At 41.4% G+C, this 27297-nt stretch overlaps 1 long non-coding RNA gene across 2 annotated transcripts; it reads right to left on the bottom strand.

Annotated features, from left to right (window-relative positions):
- Window positions 1-6062: 6062 nt before the first annotated feature.
- LOC112533174 lies at window positions 6063-27279 on the bottom strand. Of its 2 annotated transcripts, XR_005840432.2 has the most exons (4): window positions 25121-27279; window positions 21242-21371; window positions 19968-20054; window positions 6063-9030 (listed from the first exon to the last, which is right to left on the bottom strand). It is a non-coding gene; the product is annotated as an uncharacterized LOC112533174 (long non-coding RNA). The 2 variants fall into 2 exon arrangements; XR_003077026.3 differs by having other exon boundaries at window positions 21242-27279.
- Window positions 27280-27297: the final 18 nt, after the last annotated feature.

Genomic DNA, 27297 nt, shown 5'->3' on the forward strand with positions numbered 1-27297 from the left:
CTTTAATTATGTCGATGTATGTATGCCACGCGCGGCCCCTGCCCGTCCCCGGCGCCCTCGGGGTGTCCTCCGCGGGTTGCTCCTTCCCCCGCCCCTCAGTATCGTATCTATATGGACAGAGCGGGTTCGCTGTGTACGGATTGGAATTTCGGTTTGATTCTTGCACGTGAGAAAAAAAAAAAAAAAAAGAAAAGAAAAGAAAAAAAAAAAAGACAAAAAAATAGTGATGATGATGATGCTTTCGTTGACCTGGTGGTGGAAATCAATGTCCGCACACGCGCAGGGCCGGGGGGGACAGGTCCCCGAGGCTGCGCTCCGCTCCCTGCCAAAACACCGACACGACCGCTAAAGACTTTAATTAAGAGGGGTAATTAGTTCGGATTGATCAAAGCCGGGTTGTTATGTTATTAGCTGCTCGGCCGACTCTGCCAAGCCGAGCCGTGAAAGCGTGGCCGAAGAGGGAGGGGTGGGAGGCAGGCCGGGCGGGCGGCCACGGGCCGGGGAGCGGAGCGGGCCGGACATGGCCGCCGGGCCGCGCTGCGGGGCCGTGAGGGGCTGCGCGGAGGGGCGGCCGGGCCCTGCCCGTGGCTCGCTGCACCGCACCTCCTGCCCCCGGGTACGGCTGCAGGGACGCAGCACGGCCGGGCAGGCGTGCCCGGGGCGTTAACCAGGACGGGGTATTCTCCCGCATCCACCCCTGGGCAGGGTACGGGCAGCCGGAGGGCCTGGCCCTTTGGTGCAGGCTGGGAGCGCTCCTCTGAGCGTGAGGGTGAGTGAGGGAGAAAGTGAGTCTTCTCCTTTCACAGCTCACTGAGGCAGTCCTCTGAGTAACTGATTGCACCTGTGAAAAAGCAAAGCAACAGGTCGCATCCAGATGTCAGACAGATCCTGGCAGCACCCCAGGTGGGGCTCAGCCCCTCATAAAGCCAGAGACCCTAAGAGCGGGACAAGATGGCAGCGTTGCTCTCAGAGCAGGGCAAGATGGCGGCGCTGTCCCTGGGGTGGCCCAGTGGTTGGCAGCAGCCTCCTTGCTATAAGTGCACCTTCGCCACGGAGAGGGGTGGGGGCAGCTCGGCAGCATGGCCCCATGCTCCAGTCCACGTCCATGGAGCAGTTCTCTGCTTTTGATGACCTTGAAAGAATGAGGCTTGGGTAAAACTGGGTACTCCCAGAGCTCCTCTGCACTGCTCAGCTCTGGCTTTTATGTTGGAGGAAGGGAAGGGATGGAGGCTCTGCAAAGGGAAGAGGGCATGAAGATTGATGGAGTCCGATTCTCCCCAGTGATGTCTTTTTACAGCAAGTTCATGTTTCAGCGGGGAGAAATTCCTTCCCAAACAGCTGACTTGTGCACTGCTGGTTCCTCTTCCATTCATGGTTGCCAAGGTAAACTTCAGTGCGGTGTAATGAGAGGTAAGATGCCCCAAAGATCCCACTGAAATTACGTGGGTGTGCCATTTGTGTGAATCTCTGCTTGACTGAAATAAATCAGAGCTGAAGTACAACTTAGTTCTCTTATTTCTCAACAAGTATGCTAGTACAAGACACTGCAACTGTGTCAGCAGGGCGTTAAGTATCTTTATTTCACAGCTTTTTAAAAACTGTTCAAAGCTACCCAAGCACTGCAGGCACACTGTAGCACTCAAAATCACAGCAAGATGAAAAAATATGAACATACACTGTAAATATACTATAAAACTTAATCTGACCGCCTTTGGGTGAGCATGCACTGGCATTCTCAAATTTAAGGTCTCCATTAAGCCTGAGCACCACCGAAGGCTGTGCTCTGCTTACTCTGATGCTTGAGAGTTCACTGCTTTCTGTTGTTTCTCTCTTTCAAAGTGCTGGGAGTAAGGAGGGCTCAGGCCTCCTTGGGTGCTGGTGGTGGAGAATTTGTCCCTTTTGATTGACTTCAGCTACTAGAGATGGAGAGAGAATTTCTGATGTTGCTTGACTGTAGGCCATTTGCAGGTTTATAAACAACAATCAATATTTTGCCTTCCCTCCTGTAAAAGATCTCCAGTAACTGCATAATCTGGATTCTTCTGTGCCTTCCCAATGAAAAATACTATTTTACTGAGGAACTTATGCACATTAGTGACCCCATTTTGAAATGGAGTGGAAGTGAGACACTCTAGTGTTATTCCAAGGTGAAGCAGAAAAAGGGCATGGGTAAGTGTTTCTCCTTCCTAGATTTCTTCAGGTAAACCCTACAGAAATAGGACGTTACAGGGAGATAAGGATAGCTCATTTGTTATTTCACTAGACAAACCCATATTTGTGTCAAAGGCTGGGATTAAAACATGTCTCAGAAGGCCTGCTCACCATTACCTTTCATTTCCTGTCTTTCAAGATTAATCTCAGGTTAAGTGAAATTCTAGTTAATGGTCAGGGGCAATTCAGAGCTGTTGAAGTCATCATGAGAGACAAAAACCACAATTTCACTTATATCCAAAGCTTAGAGCTGTTAACAGTGATACTTACCAGGTATTTCATACTTCTTGATCTCGCTCCTTATTTTTTCTTTTAATTGTGAATAATTTTTACAGGAAAAATGGAGTCTCCTGTACCTAGCAGAACATTTATTTTTACCTGGTGCCGGCTTGGCAGCCAAATACCCATATCCTGTACAACAACTGGTCATCCGTATCCTGACAGTGCCTTGTGGATTTTGGGAGAATAAGAGCACTGACGCCTCTTAGTCTGACACAAACAGAGCTGCAGAGCTGAGCATTAGCATCCTGAGGACACTGTAGCCTGTCTCTCTATCAATCACAATAACTTCACTTTAATACGGAATAAAAGAGAGACGAGGCTGGTGCCTATGGATTGCTGGAGCTGAGAGCCCTTGTAGAGGAAGAGCTGTTGCCCTCTACCCCCCACCCAGGTTTTCTCAAATTTGACTGAGCAGAGAATTCTTCTGTGCTTGCCAGATGCTACAGTTATGTTAATGCGTGTCAAAGCTGAAAGTACCCTGTGCCTGAAGAGTGACCAGAATTACCAAAGCAGCTGTGTGTCCATCACTGTAAAAATAAAATGCATTGACAGCAGGATCCTGCAGAGTCAGGTAAAGAGTTCTTTCTGAAGATGAACGGTACCAGCTTCACCTTACTACGGCCGTACTGGTGATCAGTCCCTTCCTTTCCCTGCAAAAAGGGGAGAGGAAGACCTTTGTTTGATAATTAAAAAAAATATATCCATGCATGTTGAAAAGTAAGCTGAACACAAAACCTTTCGGTAGCTACCCAAAACCGTATCTCTGTTCATAAATGGTTAAATAGCATCTCTCATATCAGCCAGCATATCTCAATGCACTCAAAATGGATTTGGGATAGTATTTAGTCAAGAGACTGTTTTGGTTTCAATTTTGTCATTTTTCACTCTTTTCTGCCCTTCCTTACCACAATGGTGGCAAAAGAGGGTTGAAAGAAAGCATGTGGGTCCACCTGGAGCCAACTGAAGTGGAGGTGTGTGGTCACAGCTCCAGGACAGCTCAGCTGGACAGTGCCTGTAAACCAGATGCAAGAAAGCTGCTGCCACTTAACACAGCAGTGGTTTCAGCTTCTCAGCCTTTAGTAGTGGTGGTTCTAGCTTCATATCCCACTGGGTTCCCTTCTGGTTGCAGCAAGAGCCTCCAGGCTGGATCTGTTGCTGTAGAGTTGCATGGCACAGTGCAACCCGCACCGAGTACATACTGTGATGAAGGGTGAGCTGTGTCTATTTTCTGTCCTTCTTTGCAGCTTTCATAGAAGTTGTTTAATGGCTGTACTGTTCAGTCACTGTTGTGATTGAATCCCTGCATATTTGATTAGGCACAGTATTAAATCCTATAACCATGACTGTGGAAAATAAAAAACCTTTCCTACCTTTCTGCCCTTCAGATGACTAATATTTCAGCACCATTATTATGTGATTTCTGAGAAATCTTCTTCAGTTACTGGTCAATTAAATCTTACATAATCTGTTTCTATGCATTTATTTATATTAAAAAATAACACATCTTAAGCTTTATTTCGGGTGGAGAAATTGATACTTTGAAAATATAAGTGCTTATCTGCAGCTGCACAGGTAGAATAAATGTTTCTGTTCAGGGATGGAACGTCAGGATTCAGTTGCAGATGGACACAGCATGTGAGGGAAACCTGGATGTGAGGGTACTTCAGCTCAGAGCAGCTAAGTACAACCAGTGACAAAAAAACAACCTTTTCAAAATATTTCTAAAATATGTGTTAACTTCTTGATATTACCATGAAACATCTGAAGAGTTTATAGGTCTATGTAAAAACTTCGTCTAACTCAACTTAGAGAGAAATAGTCTTGAACAAGAGCTTTCTAAGTAGCAATAAGGAAAAACTCTTGGCTGATAAATACTTTCAGATGAATGTTTTTTTTCTGAACAAGCGTTTGTGACGGAAATTAATTTCTGATGAAGTTAAGCAAAATCTGAACCATGATATGTTCAGAAGAAGAAAACACATTTAGCCTTACAACTGGAAAACACCGTTTCTATTTCCATGTTCACCAGAAAACGCAAAAGATTGTCTTATTTTTTTTTTACCTGCTAGATTTTAGAGAAATTACATGTTGATTCCTAAAATAAGGTATCAAAAATACTTATGAGGAATGCAGTAATTACTTAATCATTTCTTTTTTTCTTTTAAACTTGCCTGGGAATGCATTACTCTGCACATCATAAACAGGGATGCAATCTTAAAATACTTCAGGCTACTTTAATTGAATATTAAAAGTTGGGGGCCGGTGCTTGCTTATACTCACTAATGCTTTTGCCTACACTGAAACTGGGAAAATGAGAAACGAATTTGATGACATCTTTCAATTTTTGGGAACATTTGACTCCGATTTGAAGAGAGACAGCAGCACTGACTGGAAAAATTAGGTAAAAACCAAAACAAATTCATAATTAGTTTTGTGGACAACCTGTAATTATTATGTTTGCAGATAATGAACTCATTGGGCTTTTGATTTGCTAGTTGTAAGAAGTAGAGGTACCCTCTCCTATAAACAGTATTTCTGTTTCTTAGGGAGGGTGCTGCTTCTCACAAGTCTTCGTAAATGCAATGCACTATTACAACTTATGTGACAATGTTAATCTGTGTAAGGATAATAACTGCAGCAGAGACTGAATTACCTGAAAATGGAACTCATATTTCTTGGAAAAGCAGTCACAAATTGCTCTAAACCCTCCCTGATGCTGAATGTGATTGCTCATCACACTGACTTGTAGTGGAAGTTGGAGGGGCCAAAGAGCTACTGTAATTTCTGTAGGCAAGGGAGTACAGCACTACTGAGCTACATTTACTATATTTAACTTAAATCTGCCTCTGTACTAATTACAGAGGGTGCTACTTTATAAGACATTTTTAATTAATTTTTCTTATAGAAATAATTTTAGCAAATCAGCATTTATAACTCTGTAGAAATTTACAGGGAGACTTTGATAAAACATCTGTACAAAGGAAATTGTTGCTTTGGGAGGAATTTACTTTTGGATGTGGTGCTCAGGGACATGATTGAGCAGAGGGTCGTTGGAGTCAGGGTAGCATGGTTAGGCTGCGGTTGGACTTCATTTAAGGTCTCTTCAACCTGAGGAATTCTGTGATTCTATGATACTATGAAACCAGAAACAACCAGCTTAAGAGTAAGGAAGAGTCTGCTGAGCTGAGTCCAGTGCTATAAAGTCAGCATAGTTTTGTTGTTTTGTTTTGTTTTTTTTTGGTCTTTCCTGCTTTGACTGCTTCTCTTCACATAAATCACAAATAGTCATAGCATGAGAGAGAAAATTAGAGATTTGCCTTGCATCCTAGGTCATGAAATTGTCCTAATTACAGCTTTTCAGCACTCATATTCTGTAAGAGATCCATCTGTTATAATTTGGATTATTTAAGATGATCTTTGTATGCCTTAGCAAGCTATAGCCAGGTAGAAATCATTTAAACATCGTTAACAGGAATCTCAGGTGCATTCGCCAGTCCATAGGCTGTTTGTTATTTTAGATTCTGGGAATTAATTTTTCATTCTGTGTTGTTAATTCAGTTGTTCCTCTGCCCCTCCTCATCCCCCCAGTACTTTTAAAAGGTGTTTTTTTCACTCTAGTGCCCAATGAAGATATCTCTCCCCCTTTATTTTTTTTAAGTAGTTGCTAAACATTACATAGAGTCATTCAGTTACGAATCATTTATTTTCTCTGCTTTCTTTTGAGCAGTCTTCCATTCAGAACAGTCTTGTTCAAAGCATTGTGAGTCCAGTCAATTTGCCTACCTTGGGCAATGCCTACAGTGAAGTTGGGATATCTTAACAGGGAGCGAATGAACATAAATTTCTACCTCTTCTGTGCAGTCAGTGGAGAGACATAGGTGCCTGTAATGGCATGAAAAAGAGACTCAGTTCCTCCTGTGTCACATATGTCTTTCCTTGAAGGTAGTTTGCTTTCTTCTAGAAGCCTCCTAGGAAATCCAGTTTCTGGTGCCATTGTTAATGCTGGGAGAACAGGAGGAAATCCCAGTGAATGCTGTTAGTGTTCTTTGTGTAGGATCTTGGCGGTGAAGTTGCTTATCACCACAGCAGGAGGGTGAGGAGCTGTACCCTGCTTGGCTGGATTGAGTTATAGCCCCAGCATCTGCATCCTAGGAGAGAGTCTTCATCCCTAAGCCATGGAGCACACAGAGGGAAAGCACTCTTCATACCTCCTGGTTAGCTTGCATCGAATGTGACAATATTGATGGGGGCAGCAGAACAGTAAGCAAAATTAACTCTGTCTTCTCTCCTAGGTCATGATTTCAGAGGAGACCAAGCTGAGGTGGATGTGCTGTTTTCAAACAGCCTTGGAGGCAGGTGTGGAATCCCATTCCTGCTGCTTCATGAATAGATGCTGTAGTTGCTGGTTGCTCTACATCTTGCATACCTGGCTGCACAGTGTCTTAGCCCAAAGAAGAGAGATGGAAAGTGTTCCCATGTAAGATAACATGACCTGCCTGTTTTCAACTTGCTGCTTGGGTTTGGGCACTCCATCTTGTTTTACGTAGTGCTTTTACATACTGGGTAAACTGAATTCTAGCAATTGTTACATCTCATTATCAGGTTTAACTCGTGTTTGAAAACTGGCACCTTTTAAGACTCCTTAGTGCAAGGTGGAAAACCTGTTTCGGGAGCCTTTGGTTGTGTCTGTATACTGTCAGGAAGACTTTACAGAGTAACTAAAGCCTGGGCAGACTGGCCCAGAAGGGTGTAAGTGCTGCAGGTAGTGCCAAAGCAGTTGCTCTTTCTAGTTGTTAGCACTGCTGAAGGATCAGAACAGTTATGGCTTCTGTTGTGAAGAAAAACTAAATTCAAGGGAACTTCTGCTGTCTCTTAAAGAAATACTCAGAATTAATTTGAAATTATTGCATTGTTAAAACTTTGCAACAGTTTGAAATCATCAGGAAGCCTGTCCTTCATTTGTTTTAAAAAAACAAAACAAAAACCCTCTTAATTCAAGATAAATTTATTTTTGATATCCATGCCTTTCCAGAACATTGAATTTGCAAATAATGTCCTTGGGGAATGAGTAAGTTTACCCAACTAAGGCTAGCATAAGCACATTTAACTACATAAAACGATCCATATTTTCCACGTATATATAACGTGTGGGTTGTGTGAAGTCGCACAGAAGGGAATACTTCTTGCTTTATCTCTGAAACATCTGCAACAAGTGCAGACAACGTTCTTGACACTTGGATACCTATCAACCTCTTCAAATGTTTGAGAGCAATCATACTCCTACCTTATCCTTGGGAAGCCAAGAGGAGAGAAGTGCTAGGAATAGTCTCACAGTGGTCTTGAGACTGCTGGGGCTGGATCAGGTGTGAAGCTGAGACCTAGAAGAGCTGATGGCAGTGACTGCAGACACCACCTGTTTTCTTGCCTCTTCCCACCTTTGGGGAGTGGGACTCATCAGCAGGCCGTGTACCAGTGGTGCCTCACTCTTGAGTCTTTTTATATCTCCTCAGCATGGCACCTGCACGTGTAAGGTTTGTGAGTCACGTGTAATGAAGGACTGTAGTTTGGTGACCCTTCATTGTGAACACCAGGGCTTCTACCATGCTGTGATATTGAAGAGCTAATGTGAAATTATAATGTTCTGATAACAATGATGGTGTCTGGAGTCGTGGGTGAGGTGTGTTTTGTTGTGGTGGTGGTGGTGTTTTTGTTTTGTTTTGTTTTGTTTTGTGGAGGGGCTCTTTTACCGAGAATGGAATTTACATCCTAGTAAAATGAATGAAAAAATCTCTCTCCTTTGAGTCAGACTGGTCAGATGACGCAGCTTTTGGTGGGTGATTACCCTGTGCTATCAGTAATCTAGAAAAGTAAAATATAATTTACAGTACCTTATTTTTAACTAATAACTTTCAATTCACATGTGGCTTTCTAGCCTTCGGGAAAACCGTACCGCAGTTGATCTGGATGTTCTCCAGTATCACAGAAATTTACTTTGTTACTGTTTTCATAAATCTGGTGATACCCTACAGTATTCTGTTTTCTTGTAAGAATTAATTCTTCAGCATGAGCAACAGAAGGTCTTTACAACTTAGACACAGATTTTTTTAATCCCCTTCTTAGGGTTTATCTAATAATGAAAAACAATCTAGTATTTTAAATAAAATAGTTTATTTTCATTAAAAGCTTAGACAGAAGTGTCTCAGAATTTGCCATCCACTGAAGGTGACACCAGTGTGAGACATGGGTGTTCAAAAACTCATGATAGAAATATGCTGAAACATTATTTACATTACTATGAAAATGTACCTTTATGAAGATTCATCACCTAAACTTCACAACTTACATCAACAAAAAGAATTTCCAACAGCAAAATAATAATTTAGCATCAAAACAGCAACTATAAACAGTTCACACACACTCCTCCCCTCATTCCTGTACTGCTTTACGATGACACAAATTTCCCACAAGTATTACATCTTCTTTATAAGCCTCCTTGCTCTGTGGAGATGCTATGTTAGAATCCAAGTGGTAAGAATTCTGAAGATAAAAAGAGGAAAATGGAAATGTATCACAAAAAAGTAATTTTGTTTTAGCTGTAAAAGTGTGTCTTATAAACACTGGGCGTAATAAGTAAGGCACGCAATATTTTCCACCCCCAACATGTTACCATGCTATAAAATATGCATATGTTTTTTGAAATGGAATCAGTCCATTTCAAAATATGCTGCTGACAAAATATTTGCAGATAATCCTCTATTTTTGGAGTTAGTTGTCTGATCTCTTCAATAGACATCTAAGCAGTGTCATCCCACAATAGATGCATAGCAAGCAATCAGCCTTATATTCACAGTGGGATACTTCTGCTAATTGCAACAGTTGTAGCTCAGAATAAGGTAGCGGCTTCTCAGTGAGATCTAAACAAATTAAGGTTAAATTTAAATTAATCAATCGGGGAAAAAAAAAAACCCTGTCGCTTTTATAGTTCATTAGCTATTAACACTAATAGCAGTGTAAAGGAGCTGCCAATTTTCTGGTTATATATTGTATAGGCTGTTATCCAGTAAAAGGGAATAGGCTTCAAATGTGACTCAATGGCCTAAGGATCTAACTCAGTAGTTCTCTGTGCTTTCCAGGGCTAGATCCCGTGGCGTGCAGACTTTGTGATGGGCACAGCCAAGACTGAGCTCTAGTGGGATCCCTGTGAGGGAGCAGCACGTCCTGGTTGGCTTTGTTTCTTTGTTTTACTCATCTTTGTCACAAGAAAACATGCAAGGGTTTGATATCTATTAGCTAGGAAAGTGTTCTGGTATTGGCTTTTCTATCCTGAACCATTTTCACACCACCGAAGGAATTTGTTGTCAAGGAAGACAGATGGAACTCGAAATTGTATTGTTTTTTTGTTTTAAATCCCAATCAGACCACTAATGCTATCATCTTATATTCGTCCATATTAACGACAAAAGTGGGTCATTACAAGATATCCTTGAATTATATACTCATTTAACTCCTCATAATGATTAGGTGGGTGACTGGAGCACCTGTTTTGGTTATAAATTATACATAGCAGATCCCTCCTTGCACTGAAGAAACAGTCTTGAGTTAGACTTCTGCACTGGAATTACACGGATTGTGTCTAAGGCTGTGGTGAAGCACAAAGAAACTTGGCATATAAAACGAGACGTAGGAGAAAATCTTCATTGTTAAAGTCACTGACAGATCCTGTCATCTCTGTGAAATCCAATTGAACTAAGTCTTTGCTCAGTGATTCATTTGTGAAGGGCAGAGATTTAAGCAATTGTTTTTTGGTTGTTTTTTGGGGGGGGAGGGGGGGAAGGGGGGGACTGGTAATTTAAAGCAAACAGCTGAAATTTAGTGGGAGGTTTTCAGGAAAACACAAGGTTACCAACTTGTTCTTCGCTATAATTTCATTTTGCACAAGCAGTTAATTCTTCCCTACCCCCAGACACAAACACCCACAGGGAAAAAAAATGCACATATTCATCCAAACCAAAATTAAAGTACTTTGTTTCCGGGGCTTTGTTAATTCCTCTCAAAGGCAGGTACCCGTGTCTTGTCACCACCTCAGCATGAATCCCTGGTTCAGAGCCCTGCACAGAGGCACTTGGCTTGCAGGAAGTCCTCAGCATCAGAAGCTGCTCAGAAATAACATCCCAATGGAGACATAGGCTCAAGTTTAGGAAATGCAAAACTCAGTGCAGATCCTGTCCTTGCTATTTGAGTGGTTGCACTGGCCACTTCCAAAACTGTTGATTAGGTAGAGCTTGGGAACCCTCTTGTCACCGAAACTCAGTTAGCCACGCTACCTCACTGCTAGCCTGTCACCAGCATCTACCGTGTGCCAACCAACCAATTTCAGGGCAAGGCTGGAGACACTTCCCCCTGAGGTCATATTTGGTAGCAGCCAAACTACTTTTGGAGGCCAGTATTTAGAAGGTTGTTACATGTATTTTTCCATACTCATTTTAATGACACCAATTCCTGGTACTTAGTGTCACCGATTCTATCTTAACATGTTGTCGTGGGTCAAACTGCTCACAGCAAAAGAAAATTCAAACTAAACAAGTGGTACAAGCAAGACTTTAAAACACATACATTGTGCTCAGTAAGTCTGCTCAACAGATAGCAAGAATAATTGGAAAGCAGTGTTTTTCTGTGCTTTGTGTGACATTAATCTTCCCTAATAGAAAGCATTCATGGTCTAATTGTCTACCAATGTCCAGAATCCCCTTATGGAGAGAAAAAGTACCTGTAGAGTATGATTCATCTCTTCTAAAACTGGTTGCATTAAATGTGCTTCTGTTTTGCCTTCTTTATTAATTAATTTACTAACTAAATTATCATTGTAGAATGGTGGTTATCAACAGTTGATACCTGCCTATAGTCATAAGCATTCAAGCTAACTTAGCTAAATAAAGTTAGCCGAATAACACCTTCCTATGGGTTGCTGGAAGGCACATGACCATGTTACCCAACTCCACCCATGTATTACGCCTTCCTCGGAAAATAGATGGCATTAAGAAATGCCATGACTAATTATTATTCTTAATATCAATACCCTTTCTTTTCACACGACTTTTTTTTTTTCTCCTTATTTTCCCCTCAGGTGTGAGATGTCGTTTTATATTTCTTTCCTGGTAGAAGTTTCAGTAAATTTATCAGCCTTCACTTGCCACGTCTGCAGGCAAGCCCTCCTGCACAGAGGTGCTGTTCATATTTTCTTTCTGTGCCTGTTGAGTTGTAGATCCTGTTAATCACATTTCCCAGAAGGTAGTAATCTCATGGTATCTACTGTTGCATTACTTTTTTTGGAGATGTTCTTCAGCTGTGTGCCTTCTGTGACTTGAGCTGTTTCTGTTTGTCAGTGGGGGATGCTCATGTAAGATGCTTTGCATTGTGTCACTTTGTCTACAGTGTAAAAATATTCTGTAATATAATTGCTGCATGTGTCTGTTTCTAAGCTGGAATGTCTGGTGGTGTACTGATGCATTTTGTGTGTAAGTATATGCTTGTTAATACCTTTCTGCTTCATGTGTATATCACTGATGTTAGCGAATATTTCTGTAATCTCTTCTTTATTTCCTTCGAGTCTCATCCTCTTGTGGTCTTAGTCATCACCATGTCACATTTACCAGTGAAACGGGTATAACTGGGTTACTCACGGACAGAGCTGCCTCTGTGGATTCCTGATTTCTCTCATAGAAAGCACTTATTTGTATGAATGTCTTTTTCTTGACAAAACAGTAAAAGTGAAACAGCATAAACAACCTATCTGGATTTTTCTTTGCTTCAGTGAACTTGCCACTTGAGACCCTTGCTCCTCTGATAGCTCTGTCTTTTTGCCCAGTGCCATTCAGAAGTGAGCAGCTTCCTGGATTGCCAACCACTTAGCTGCTCCAGATCCTGTGCAGATTAACACCATTAACTCCTTCCACTTAGTTCAGCTTCTTCAGCAGTTTCTGTTCTTTAAAGTCCATGCAGAACACATTTCTGGCATTAGCCTGAACAAAAGCCAGTGTTGGCTAATTTCTCTCTGCTTGTACGTTAGCTTCTTGGTGAGGCAGCTTACAGTGATGGAGATCTGTGGAGGGATGCACTGGAAGGCCCGTAACAACCCACAGCTGCAATAAGCAGGCCTGCACCATGGCTTGTACCCATTACACTGCTCAGGGCCCCACCTCCCACACCTTCCACAGCGCCACGTGCTGGGCTTCTGCACTGGCCTTGGAAAACATCAGCTGTTTTCTCACCTGGGAAAGGCAAATCATGCAGGGTGCTGGGCCAAGCCTGGTTTCTGCCACTGTAATTAGCATAGATGCAGAATGGCATAGACTGTGTATCTTAGAGAACTTAGTCTAGAATGTGGCACCCAGAAATGAGTGGGGCTACCACAATCAGGGCAAAAATACCCTTGTACAACAAGTGAGCAAAGCAGCCAGAATCATCTAGAATCTAAGCTCAGAAACTGTAGTTTTCTAAGTTTCACCCCATCAGCTGTAATTACACATAAAGTCCATGTCACAAACAAAATAGGAAGCAACAGTGTATGGGTAGGATGCCTGCCCTGAAGAACATTTTGGCATTGATATGCATGTTTGCTTCATGACTATGTTTCTAACTTTAAATAATTGTCAGTGATAAAAATGAGGGGATACAACATTTAGGTGGAACCACATAAATGGTTGTTAAATTGCGACAGATCATGTACAAAACGCAAAAGTGGTCGTTGGAACACAGGATGGGAAACAGTAATTAATTCTTTCTGGGATTAGTAACTTCTGGTTTAATTGTGAGTTAACATTAACATGACTAACCTCTATTCTGTAGGGAAAATTAGGGGATTAAGTGAGATAAACATGCCCAGGAAAAACAAATTTGTTTGTCAGACTTCTATCCTAGGGGAGGCACAGCTGCTGACTAAGCCCATGTAGGGCAGAAGTGGAGTTGTGCTGGGACCAGAGTTAGCTGGAGGTGGAGAAGCTCTGGGCTGGACTCTAGATACTCAAAGTGGTGTGGGAAGAAGCTGTGGTGCCAGCAGTTTTCTTTCGCTGAGGAAAATACAAGCATTGCTTCCAGGTGCTATTTTTCATGTCTAATAAAGCTCTGGCTAGTAATAATTGCTCTTTGCATTTTCCAGCCTGTCTACAAGCCAAAAAGGAGGCTCACGCTCTATTTGCAGCCTCTTGAATATCTTCACCCTATTTTTTTGTTTGTTTGTTTGTTTTTTCCAGCTTCTAATGGAAAATGAAACACCACAAATGTCATGTAGTAATCCAACGACAGAAATTCACAGGGAAGAAATTCTAATACTGCACTGGAGTTAGAGAGTTTTCTTCCTGGATTTTGGATGACAAAATTATAGAGCGAGAGCATGAAATCAAATGAAAATGGCTTTTATTTGTTTGTTTGTTTGTTTTTCAATAGTTAGCCATAATAAGTGATGTTATTAGGCAGAAACAATACAAGACTTGTTTAAAACAGTAACTGTATTTCCATGGAAAGTGCTTCCATGTTTTCAGTACTGGACTTTCTTCCTTGCTGTTCTTCTAAGGAGGAAGGCCAGCCTATGAGACCAATTAACCTGAGTGGCTGAGTTCAGGTCCTGGCCCAAAAACCCTAGCTACTCAAAACGTTCATATCCTCAAAGAGAGAGTTTTGACTGCAAGCTTAGGTCTCAAATGGAGCTAGGATTGTGTGGAAGTTTTCCTGGTGGAAACTAGGACTGAGCAAGAGGCTTGCTTTCTCGCAGAAGAAACTGGAAATTAGAGCTGAAAGATACTTCTGAAATGGGAAATCAGTCAGATCATAGATTTGTAAGTTGGAGCTAGATGGAAAAGTTGAATTGAATGATCCTTTAACATTCAAGGACCTAAAGAGTACTTCAGAGGCAGACTCAGGCCTGGGCTGGGAATAGTTTAAAACCTGAGGGCAGGTGGCAGAAGGGGAGAGGAGCTACTGGATGAAGCTTTTCCAGATAAGTCCTCTTTGCTTTAAGCTGAGCTAGACACCAGGACATCTGGCAGCTAGTCATGGCAGTAGACAGCTCCAACCATGCTGAGTATCCACACATGGAAGTGACTGCCCATGGGCACAGGGCAGCTCTGTAGCAAACACACAGTAGCCGTCACATATCTGGGAAAATTCTGCCTAGTCCTGTACAGAGCAGCTGAAGCAGCTCATTTAGACCTGCCCAATAACAGCAGCATATTCTAATTGTTTTGCACACATGCAGCTCTGTGTTGAAGGTTCATTGCAGACTCTATTCATACAAATTCTAGCAAAAAGAATGCAGTCTGTGGCAGAAGACTCTTGGGATTGCCTTTTGTCTTAAAACCCTTAACTGATATCCTAATTTTGGACAAGGACATGCACAGGAATCTGATTTGTCCCTGCCTCCCTATCTTCTTCTGGTCAGGACTCCCCAAGTCCTTCCCAATCCCAGTGCTGCACAGCATTCTCTGTTTTGCTGAGAGAAATGAGACAGATTTCATTACACACAGCTAAAATGCTAGTTTGCAGTTGTAGAACCACAACAGATGGTTCTGTGCGTAGTTTATGTCGCTGCTGTATCCAGGAGACTTAATCATGAACCTGGGGGAGGGAGGGTAACCCCCTAGGCAGGTACCGTGCAGACACAGGACTCGGCTCTGCCTTACATGGCTTATTGCTGGGAGATGAGATGAGAAACAATAAATGGATATTTACTCTAATCTGATATTATCCTCTACCTAATCTATTATTATCTGGTACATTGCACACGATGCTGAACATTGTCTAAAGCTTGTGAAATCTCCAAGAATTGGACAACTACTTAAACTACATTTTTGCTTGTTTATACTTCTACTGCCTATTTATAACATACAAGTAAAGTTTATAAAAGTTGCTTTTATAGTAGTTAATTTATTGAGAATCGCTCATCAGATATTACTATCGAAAAGCAACAGAAAGTTTTGAGTATGAGTCAAAATTAATATTCAGGCATTAAAAACTTGCCTTTTATTTTGTGATAATCTGTATGAGTGCTCTTCGTTTTTAAGATAAGCAGATGATGAGTTTCAAAGATAGGGACAGAAACAAAATTTATTTTAAAATGCATGATTCATCCATATTCAGGAGCCTACTTTATAACAGTATGATAACACAACCTTCACTGAATGGCGATACACTCTAAGCAGAGAAGAAAAGTAAGTAGCTCAAATGACTGTGTGGTCATGGTCAAATAGAAGAGACAAAAGGCACTGCAACAAATTCACTGTATTCCTTATTAAAAAAAAAAAAAAAAAAAAAAAAAACCCTCCAGATTTTTAAGAAAAGAAATGTGCTCAGAAAGAAAAACACGCATTTGTCTGATTATTTCTTTGCAATTCAGCATCTCTTTTGTTAGAGGATTGTTTGAAGTTGGAAAAAAAAAATTTGGTGCCATCAAGTGGAAATACTCTGTATTGCTGAGAAGAGCTGCTGCAATGACAGTGCAGGGATTTCACTAGATGCAGAAGCAATATATCTAGTTGTACTGGAAATTATTTTTTTCCTAATTGCTTATGTAATCTGCTGTTGTTAAGCTGGCAAGAAATCTCACCTGTTGACATACTTTGGGAAGTAACATCCTTTCCTGTTACGGAAGGCAAAAATCTTGTGGGTTTTTGGCAAATTACACAGATGTCAGTCATTATGTAAAGATTATTCCTTTCTGACTCCCCTCCCTACAATTCACATTCCTTTGCAGTTCTAAGCTTCTCACAGCAAGCCCTTCTAGACAGAGTCACCTCACTCTTGCACGTCTCCCTGCAGCAGCTGAAGGAGAACATCTGGGTTTCACCTCTGTCCTGGGAGCTCCTTACTTTCAGACAGAGGTTGGTGGAGTATGGTGTACCTTGGAGATGGTGATGTTCCCTGCTGCCACAGCAGCTCGCTTGCTGGCTGCCTATCCAATCCCCCAGCTTTGTGTCAGGGAGGAATTGCATGGGATAAACCTCATCCTGCCAGAAAGGACAGTCATAGAATCATAGAATGGCCTGGGTTGAAAAGGACCACAGTGATCATCGAGTTTCAACCCCCCTGTAATGTGCAGGGTCACACATTAGAGACAGTTTCTTGTGATTTTAAGTCCTGTGACCCTTAAAATACACATTTGCTACTCTCTTGAGGTGTTTTTTTTTCAATATAAACATGCCTCAGTTAACCTACATATTTCAGGATTTTGTGTTACTTTTACTGAGTTTTACCATGATTATCCCACATGTTTAAAAAAACAGATGTTATGTAACAGATATATTTATTAGTTTAAAAGCATTTATGTATAAACTGAATTAGATTTATTTTGAAATATTGGTAATAACTCAAAATAAAAGAAGCATTTTCATTTTTTGCTGAACTGAAACTCTTCAGTTTGAATGGAAAGATCCAAATGTTTGAATTCCCTTGTTAAGTGCAATATTGAAAAAAAAACATTGCTTTGATCACTTCTAATTTCTTCTAATTCTAATCTCTGGCAGAGTTCTCTCTTGAAGCTTTATGACATGCAGTCAGATTTAGACCAAAATACCGTATAGTACCCGGCTCTGGGAAATAACTAGGAAGCTATGAAAAACTCTAGTGAATAGATGCCATCTTTTTATCCCCTTAGGAACACAGTGAAAGCCTCAAACTTGCAAATACAATACCACTGATGCTTTTGTCTCTGTAAGGTATGATTTCTGTTTTTTTTTTTTCCGTTGTTGTTGGTGGTGGTTTTCTGTTTTTTGTTGTTAACGTTTATTTTTTATTTCTCAGAGATCCTTAAGGATGCTGTAAATTTATAAACCATTCTGCATGAAGCCTAGAAACTAAGTGATAGCTCTGGATCATCACGCTCTGTGTGCACTCCTGGCACACTCCTGTGCCTCCTGCCACAGTCCGTGCTGCCTCCCTGTGGCAGTGGGAAGAGGGATGCTCAGGATGGTTTGTCCAGATCCTGCTCCAGGACCTTAGACAGAGGTCATTCTAAGTAGGTGGGGTCATTTGTACACACTTAAATGGTTGTAGAAGCTCACTACATTGCAAAGTGGTGAAAAGGATGTAACTGTAACTGAGAACTGGACCCCCTGGCTCTCAGGGTAGCAGAATGATTGCAATTGAAATAGTAATTTGCTTATTCTTTTTCAAGTCTTGTAGCCAGAGGAGAGACTAAGCATAACACATAGATGCACATTTTAGGAAAAACTGCAGACAAGAGATGGCCAAATGCTTCAAGGTTCTCACATGAAATATATTTAACTACGTATTTACCATGTTTCTTTGCTTCCAGTGCCCTGCCTCTTGAATCTCTAAGGATTTTGCTGTGAGGAAAGCAAGTAGCAGTTTTTTGTGCATATGGAAACTCGTGTAAACTGTAAGACCTCGCATTAGAAAAACAGTGTGCTCTTGCTAAAAGGAACAGTTTGTTACTTAGTTATTTGAAAATGTGATTTGGTTTCTAATATTTGAGAGAGAATAAATGTTTCTATCATTACTTTGAGTACAAGTATTTTCTTACTTTGTTATTGATCAGCAACAACTTGAATTGCATCATCTGCCTTGATTTTGATAGCTTGTTACAGTCTCTCTTAGTAGAAAAAGAATTCTCTTTTAAGTCAGTTAACACACGTTGCTGCTCTCTTCTTGATGCTCCTGACAGGTGGACCCTTCCTTGTATTTTGCTGGATAGTGTGAGAGCCATTAGCAATTGGAACTCTGCATCAGTGTTAAAGCAATACCTTGGTTCAAAGATTTTATTATTGCTTAAACGATATTTAAGTTGTGACCTAAAGACAGCATTATTTAATTAACTATATTGTTCTGCTTCTCAATGATAAAATTATAAACATATTAATTTTCAGATTAAAAACGTACTCTGGATCAGCCTATTTAAATCACTGTTTAGAACTGGTGTTTCTATTTTATGTGTTCTTTCTGCCCAGTAATTGAAATCAACGTAATGGTTTAGTGGTAGACTTTTGTTGCTATGGAACTATTCATTATCTTATGATATGGGATGTGCAGAGCAGAGACAAAAAGATTGGATTTTATAAACATGATATGAAGCTTTTAATCCTTTCACTCTTACTGAACAATTTATGTGGCACACTAGTTTTCAGTACATTATTTATACTCCAAATATGTGTGTTCTGGACGTATTTTAAATGCTTTCATGAAGATGAAGACGTAGGGCATGAGCGTGCATGTGCACATGTATGTGCATATACGGATTTAAAATGTGTTCACATATATGTGGTGGCTGTATAATTTCTCACATTGTGCTTTTAGACATACCAGATTTTAATTCTAAATACTGCCTATCACATAGAAAGACAACGTGCCTTGCTTATATGATATTTAATGGGGTATGTATGGGGTACAAAAGTATTTTTAAAAGGGTAGCACGAAAGAAGCATTTTATGTGCCAGGTGCCTAGGTGAACTCTTGGGTAGGTGGAATTGGTTAGAAGGAAAAGGAACCAGATTCTAAAACTGACAGAACAAAATACGGAAAAAGGGAAAATCTTTATGGCATTAGATTTTGTAGTCTAGGTCCTGGTTGTGGTCCTCCTATCCTCTCAGTGGAGAGCTGCTTATAATCTGTGCTGTACTCTTCTAGACAGTGGAGTGAAAGGAATCTATGTAGCTACATGGATGGGAAAGCAGAGCAGGCACTGTCCCATTTACAAGATAATTCAATCTTTTACCCCAGTGTACCTCAGTTTCCAGCTAATTATCATATAAGAACACTAGATATTTTGGAGAAGAACAAGGGAAAAAGAGATTTCAGTGCAGGCTTTAGATAACAAATTTGGAGTTGGAAAGTTCATGCTGTGTAGAAGGAAGAAGAGATTAGTATGACTTCTTTATTTGTTTATGTCAGTGCCTACCTCAGCTTGAAAATACCTCTGGGAAATAAAAGCAGGCTTTAAGGCAGTGCAAGGAGGAAGCAATACAATGATGGGGATAAGACCTCTTTGGGGAAAACACTGAGAGCCTTTAGGGGACAATGGAGGAGCTATTCATCAGAAAGCCATGCCCATTCTTGGAGAAGGTGTGTGATCTGAAATGGAACTTGTATTCCAGCTGCTGTATGGTGGAGATGCCAGCCTTGAGACAGAAGAGTTTTAGCTGCTGAATGACTGCCCAAACTAGCATGGACAGTTGGGAATCTCCTTGGGTAGAGAGAGAACACATGCAGAGAAGACAAATTATGAAAAGTGGTCTGTGTAGATATGAGAAGAAACTCAATAAAAAAAAAAAAGAAAATCAAAAATCTAAAAAAGGTTCAAATGATTGTTGTGCTGTATTGAGATGAATGAACCACCAGACCAGAAGAAAGACCAAAGCTTGTTGGTGAGAAGGTGTAGACAGGGGACACACTAGCCAGGGGTGTCAGAGAAGGAAGATGTGGAAAGCAACTGTAATAGTAACCTTGTGGAACATGGTATCTAGTCTTACCTCTGAGAGTTTTCTTTAAATAAAAGCCCATTCTGGAGAAAAGCCTCTTGCATGAGTTGGAAAAAACTGCTGTTCCAGCGAATAAAGCTGAAAGATGGGGACAAACCACAAAAAATGAGAACTGAGAGACCAAAGTACAAAATGTAAATGAAAGAACAAAACAAAAAATACTTTCCTAATTGTGTGATGGGGGAAGAATAGAGAGTACCCTAGTTAATCTGGTGACACTTCGGTGGCCCTCCGTGCTGCTAATCTGAGTATATGATTCTTGACCATGCCAAGGGTGGTCAAACCCAACTCCATTACGCTGTTCTCTCACTCCCCCTCCCCAAAAGTACAGGAGGGGAAAATATGATGAAAAAAAGCTCATGGACTGAGATAAGGAGCAGTTTAAGTAAAGAAAAAAGGAACTCCCCCCTCTTCTAGGTTAAACTGTAACACTCTGTGCTGAGTTGCACAAGAAGTCAGACCAGGTAAGATGGATTCACCAAATTTAAATTTGAGCAATTTAGAGTTTACTCATTTTTATTGCCTTTTTCTTTCTGTCACCACCCTCTTACAGATGAGGCTAAGAAACCCACTTTCAAATGAAGGTAGATGTGGTTTCTAATAAACTCCGGCTTTGCTACTTGTAATTTTTGCATCTAGAGCTTATGTTCAGTATTGTGAGGGATTGATGTTTACAAGGAAAGGAGAAAAATCTGTGAAACAAAAACAATTCTGTTATCAAAAATACTTTTTCAAACTGTGAACATCATGAAAGTTGAAAATATTTATATTTGAATCAAATTTTATTGCACATTTCATCTCTGACTGCTTCTAGCAAATGAGTGGGTGCAATAGAATGCTGTTAGTGTGGAGATTTGTTCTCTATAAATTTAGCATGAAGGTGGTTCCAGTAAATGCATTATGATCCTGATCTGCCCATGACAGAGGGACTAAAACTCCCTGCACTTCCTTTACTCCTTTGGTTCTTTTCATAAACAGGAGGGAGAGGTACGAATTAGGATGATATTTCATTATTTTTAGGTCTATCAGATCTTCTTTTTAGTAGGTTGATTCTGCTGGATTATACAGACCTTAGAGGAAACAAAGACAGCAAAGAAGAAATTCCCAAGACAAATCTGTCACTCCTTAAAGAAGCACTAATAATAGAACTATTTGTTGTGAAATTTCAATTACCATGCTTACATTCCACATAGCAGGTCTGTTTTCTCACTCCTCCTTCACAGTGCTAGAGCTGAGGATCAAAATGACATAAACTTGATATTTACCTCTTCTGCAGTTAGGGTCAGGTAGCAGATGCTGGAGATGACATTTTGACCAGAAGAAGAGAATCGTCATCAGAGGTTTGGCCTCCCTGCTGGAGATGCGAGCATCTGCCTGCACAGAAGTTAGTAAAACCTGAGAAAACATGTTTAATTAGATATGAGTCTTTGTAACCAATCTATGCTCACTACTGACCTTCGCAAGAATAAACCACATGTTACATTTAGAGAATCAATTTTCACTTTAAACAACCATAGACAACCATAAACAGATTATGTTGGTAGGCCAAAATGCGATTCTCATGTTACAGGAAAGCTGCACTTCCAAAAGTGAGGGGAGGTGTGAAAGGAGTGCACTCTTCCCTTTAGGACCTGAAGGTGCTCTTAATTGCATGTAATGGATAATATGCTTTTTGAATTTAAAGTGCTGTTGGTCTTGAAGAATAATTTTGATCAAAATACAGGAAAATCTGGTGATAACTGGATCCTGAGCTCTACTTTCAGATAACATACAGCCTAGCTACAGTAAATCTCATTGTTTATATATGATACAAACTTACATTCTGGTGGGCTCTTGTGATAAAACATAATAAGTGAGACCCATTTATTACACATGGCCATATTGTATAAAGTGATTTGCACGTTTAATTTATATAGCTGAGGTCACTATTAGCTTCACTAAGCACAGGTTGACAACTGGAATAGCATTATTTACATTTATAAACACGAAAGCATTTACACCTTGTTATTTTTCTTTCAGGATTCAGGAAAAAAAGGAAGCATATATAGCTAATGATATGCCTCTTTGCCCTTTATGTCCTTTTTAGGCTTTTTTATTTCAGTGCACCTTAGAACTAAGGAATGCAAAAAACTCATTAGATCATGTCCTGACTTTTACACTTAGCTTCTTGTGATGTGAGAGTTTTCTTTCCTATCTAACCATAGTCAGGTTACAGCTGAGCCACTGAACATAACCTAAAACTAGATTTAAAGAGTAATTTCTGTGTTTCAGTTTGCACACAAACTGAGTCAAAGTAGATGCTCCTTCAAACAAATGTTTCAACTAATCTTTTCCAAGCGTTGCCTAATTCTGACATCCAGAAATCACAGGATATATGGGAACAGACTGTCCCTTGGGTGTACAGTCACCAAGTTCACATGCAGGAACGTCTTGGAGAGTTAGATTAGGGATAGCTGGTTGTTATTTTTGGGTACAATTTTAGTTCCACCCTGTGCTTCAGGACCTGATCCAACAGGTACTTAATGTTGACTCTGAACCCTGGGATAATGAGGCAACAGTCTGAGATGAATTCTCATCTCCTTCATCAGCAGTAGTGGCTTATGCAGATACCTTCTTTGCCTCCCACCTCTGTTCCTGCGCACACCCTCAGTTGTTTTGGGTGCTCCCTGCTGCAAATATGAAAAGTAACTCATTAAGAAACTTTTCCCTAGCCAGTTCAGTTCTGTTTTACCACACAGTTACAGAGTTGGCTATGTCAGCCTAGTACCTGTCAGTGTACGTTACATACTTCTCACCATTTTCACAGGTTTGCCGAAAGCATTTTTGAATCATATCTGATTTAAAAGATCCATAAAGAATTAACGTTTGAAAAAAAAAAAGAAAGGTCAACAAGTCCTGAACATCTGTTTTGACGTTGATCTGAATGTGAATCAGGAGCCAAAACATATTTTTTTGCATCAGTTTTCCCAGTTTTGAGAAGGGAACAATACACATTCTCATGTTGCCGACCTGATAAAGACAGCGGTACAAAACCAGGAAGTGCTCAGTAAATAGAAAAGGGTATTGTTTTTCATTGCAGCTTTTTTTTTTTTGTTCTGTAGAAGGTCAGCACTTTCTGACAGAGGCCAACTGCTCCTGGAGGAGATAAGACTGGGACAGCCATTATTTGCTGCAGGAGCTTCAGAAGCAAGGTTGTGCTTTTAACGCAGCTACGGCATAATGGCCTTAATGGCCTCTTTATGCACTAAACACTGATTATTACAAAAGAAGGCCCAGGTTTTGCTTTTATTCACACTACAGATCCATACTTAGTGGAGGATTGTTATTGACTTGAAAGTCCTGCTAATGTGAGCGTTGGTAAGTCTAATTAACAGACTCAAAAATTCTTATGGAAGTATATTTCTGACAGGATTGTTTTAGCTGAGTGGCTGCAGTTTCTTGCAGCAAACCTAATACCTGTCTTCTAGCATCCAGCTCACTAATCTGATATTGCAGGCTGTAAATTTATTTGCCCATCAATCTAAAGAGATTTATGTGAGGGCTTAGGAATCAAGAGAATGACTTAAAAGGGCATCTCAGCTTGAAGCAGCAGTCTGAGTACACACTGCACATGCAAAAGTATTAACTTTTAAGGTGCATACGGACACACGTGACACTACTGTGAATTCCAGTGACTACAGATGCAACCAGTTATGACCTCAGGAGTTACTAAAAGTAGGTCTTTCTTCAGGGGTGCTGTAAGCCTTGAGAGATGGCAATTTCCCCTCAGAGGCAATAGGAATTTAAATATATTCTCTATGTGATTGTAAAGAACACAACACCCTGTGCTGTTCAGTGATGTCTAGTACTCTGCTGTGAGGTCAGTATTCACAGTGGCAGTCAACAGCCACTGCAGGTAGTGGCTTTTGAAGAAAAGGTCATGTTTTTCAATAGCCTCATTCTGACTGAAAGCCTGAAAGCTTCTCGGAACTTCTATATCTCTGCAGTATAAAATCAGAATTAAATGGGAAACAGAGTTTGACACGTAGATACACAGTCTTCAAAAATCTCTTCAGGATGCCAATTCCCCTGTTCACTCGAGACCCAGGGAGAAATCCTAGCCCAGCAGAAGTTGGTTTGAGTTTTTCATTGACTTCAATGGATTCAAGATTTATCCATGACGCTCTAAGAATAAAATCTCTGAAGTCCACCTCTCTCTAGGTGCTCTGGGAGTTTATTGTTACTGTAATGGAAGTCAGCACTCCCCCCACAGTGCTGAGGAAAAAGCGTTCCAGCTGGGTAAGAGTCAGACCTGATAATTAGGGATTGCTAGACAGATGGAATCGCGCTCAAAACGAAACAGGAGGTATTTATTACAGAAAGCAGCCCCTGTTACACACTGACATGTTTCATAAAGCCTGAATTCCAGATTTGTTTCATTCTTTTTAAGCAATTCTGCCTTCCCTGTCCGGAACATCACACAGTGGTGGGATTCATCTCACCTGTCTTTACATACGACATCATAGTGTCAGTCTATGTTGGTCACCTGGGTTGCCTTTTCCTTTATGGAGCACATTAGGCACTTCTGGAGTACAGTTCACCTGGCCAATTTTAGATAAAGGAAGAGGCTAAATGCTTGCTTTAAAGTCAGGTGGCAATAAAATATCCATTCAGAGTGATAGGAAATCTGTAGCAGAATTCATCTCTCCCAGAGGCATTTTGGCAGAAGATCTCGTTCAAGTCCTTACTTCTGCTACAGTCCAAGTCACCCAGATGGCCAGAGATGGCTGGGTCTTTGTTTTACTATGCTGTCCTAGCCTGGAACTTGGTTTCCTTAGAACACAGATCTGAAAAGGATCAGAAAACCAAAGTATAGGAAACCCAACAATTTCAAATTATAAAAAGAATGCTTTGACCCCAAATGAAGAGGCTTATATAGATTTTTAGCTAAAAATAAAGTCTCTTTTATACGCATATGAAGGAATCTCAAAAAAAAAAAAAGACAAATATTTTGAAAATTAAATGCTTTAGTATTAAAAAAAAAATGGTTTTAGCCACTTAAAAAAAAAATCTTTTTTGTTTCTATGTGTTGTTCCTGCTGACCTCACTGGAGCTTCAGAGCTGCTAATATCCAAGCCACATTTTCAAATTTGCAATCAACCTACCTTTCTTATCTACAGGAGCCAGTCCAGTGGGTACCTTGAGATCATATAACAACTCCATAAAGGACAGTGGAGACTTGTAATACGAGTTTCATCACTATTACTCTCAGTAGAGACTCAGGTATCTAAGTAGCTACTTTCACAAATGCAGAATCCTGAAAGAGGCCCACCCTATAACCTCCAATTTTCTAGTGCTTGCACTGCAGGTGTGTTCTTCAAAGTTGGTATTTTGAATACACGGAGTACTTCAGAACAGCTGTCGGCTCCCCAGAGGAGTTCTCTAAACGTGTGCCTGTTGGCCAGACAAGAGTATGGGGAACAGGGGGACTACCTGCATGTCATTTCCTTTGGAAAGGCAGACCTGGCCTAGCAAGGGGCTGTGTATTTCCAGAGTTCCCAACTGACAGCTCTTAGTGAAAGCAGACAGCTCCCTTATGGACTTGTTAGGTTCTGGTGCAGTTTGGCTAAGCAGCCAGGATGGCTCCTGCTTGGTTTTTGTACATACCTTCCTTCATGCATTTCCATGCAGCACAAGGTTGAGCTCCCAGCTCAGGCCTGGGGAACTCCAGTGCAAGACAGAGCATGTTGTGGGTTTAATCTTTCTATGAGTTGAGATTCCTATCTGTGAAACTTAGAAGAGAACTGAGAAATAATTAGACACTCAACCCATAAAAACTACTGTAGAAAGCCTCTAACATTTTACTCAGATTCTCCAAAAAATTTTGAAAGCTTAGAAAGTAATAATAAAACTTCTTCAAATAGAAAAAAGCTCATTATGTCTCACTGTTTCTTGGGCTCAAAGGGAAGATGCGACTCTTCATTTCTCTTACTGACTGACAAACCTATTCCAAACCCATTTGCATCCTCGATATCCATATGAAACCGAGGAACATGTTTTAATAGTGTCATGTATAGGAGCTGTTTTTAGAGCCTTGGCTTCTCACCCAAGCTGATCTTTGTAGATGGGAGGGATGGCTTCCTCCTCTGACCCCCAAAAATGTGAGGCAGTTTGCATTCCATGATGTGCTCACAAACTGTGTCTTGCAAACCTGTTTTCTGATCTGAAAGTCACTTACTGTTGGTTTTATTATAGAGTTTTCAGTTTCCATTTGGTTGGTATACAAAAGCAGTTACTGCTCTTATCATAGCAGGAGGTTCCCCAGTATGCCTTTCCAGCCCTTCTAGCTAGTTCTCCTCTGCCGCTTCTTCACACAGAGGGACCCAGCCCCTGCCCATTGCAATGGGTGTTGTCCCACAGAGAGCAGGATACACGGGAGCTTCTGCTGGCCTCATAGCTCAGAAAGATGGACTAAAGAAAGGTCCAGGAGTTAGCAGGAGGAGTTCATGTTGTCCTCCAGCAACAAAAAGGGAAGAAGATCCTGCATGAAGATGAGGGACACGGTAGAAGGTTCTGTACCTTGAGGTCAGGGACAGGGAGGAGTAAGAGAGTGGCTAGTAAGACTTTGTGCTCATACACTGTAACCCACTGATTCTGTTCACTCTGGTGAGGCCTTCAGTTCTCAGAATCTCTGCTGATCCACTGCAGGTCCCATTCCCTCGCATTCACTGCCCGGTCTGTGAAAGGACACAGCCCCGCTCCTCCCCTTCTGTCGTTATCTCCTTTCACCCTCTTCTGCTGCACGATGACTTTTGATTTAGTTGTGAAACGTTGTGAGAGGAGGGGGCAGTCGCTGACTTTCCCCTCGGGACCTACGGGGTCTTCCACATCTCGTTCGGCTCTCAGCAGCGGCCTCAAACTTGCGAGCTCAGACCGACGGCAGCAGCTGCCCCTATGCCTGGAGAGCCGGCCAGGCGCGGTCCGCAGGCCGCCCGTCCCTCAGCGCAAGGCTCCTCCTGCCCGGCCTGGCTTTGCTTTTGCTTTCGCTCCCCACAGGCCGCTCCCGACCCGCAGCCGCGACCTTCACCGCACGGCTGAGGTCCCGCCGCGCCCAGGCCTCGCTTCGCGCCGCAGACACAAAACCGCACGGCGCTCTGCTCGCCACGCGCGGGAACTTTGATCGTAAGCAGAATACGCCGTGGCACTCCGGAGGAGCGACGCGACCCATCGCGGCGTGCGGCCGCCACAACTCCTGCACACCAGACCGAGACGGGCCGGGCCGGGCCGCTCCCCCTGCCGCTCTTTCCAGGAATCGGGGGGCGTCGGGGAGGCGTTGCCGGCG

Source organism: Gallus gallus, chromosome 1, assembly GCF_016699485.2.
Source record: "Gallus gallus isolate bGalGal1 chromosome 1, bGalGal1.mat.broiler.GRCg7b, whole genome shotgun sequence".
NCBI lineage: Eukaryota > Metazoa > Chordata > Aves > Galliformes > Phasianidae > Gallus > Gallus gallus.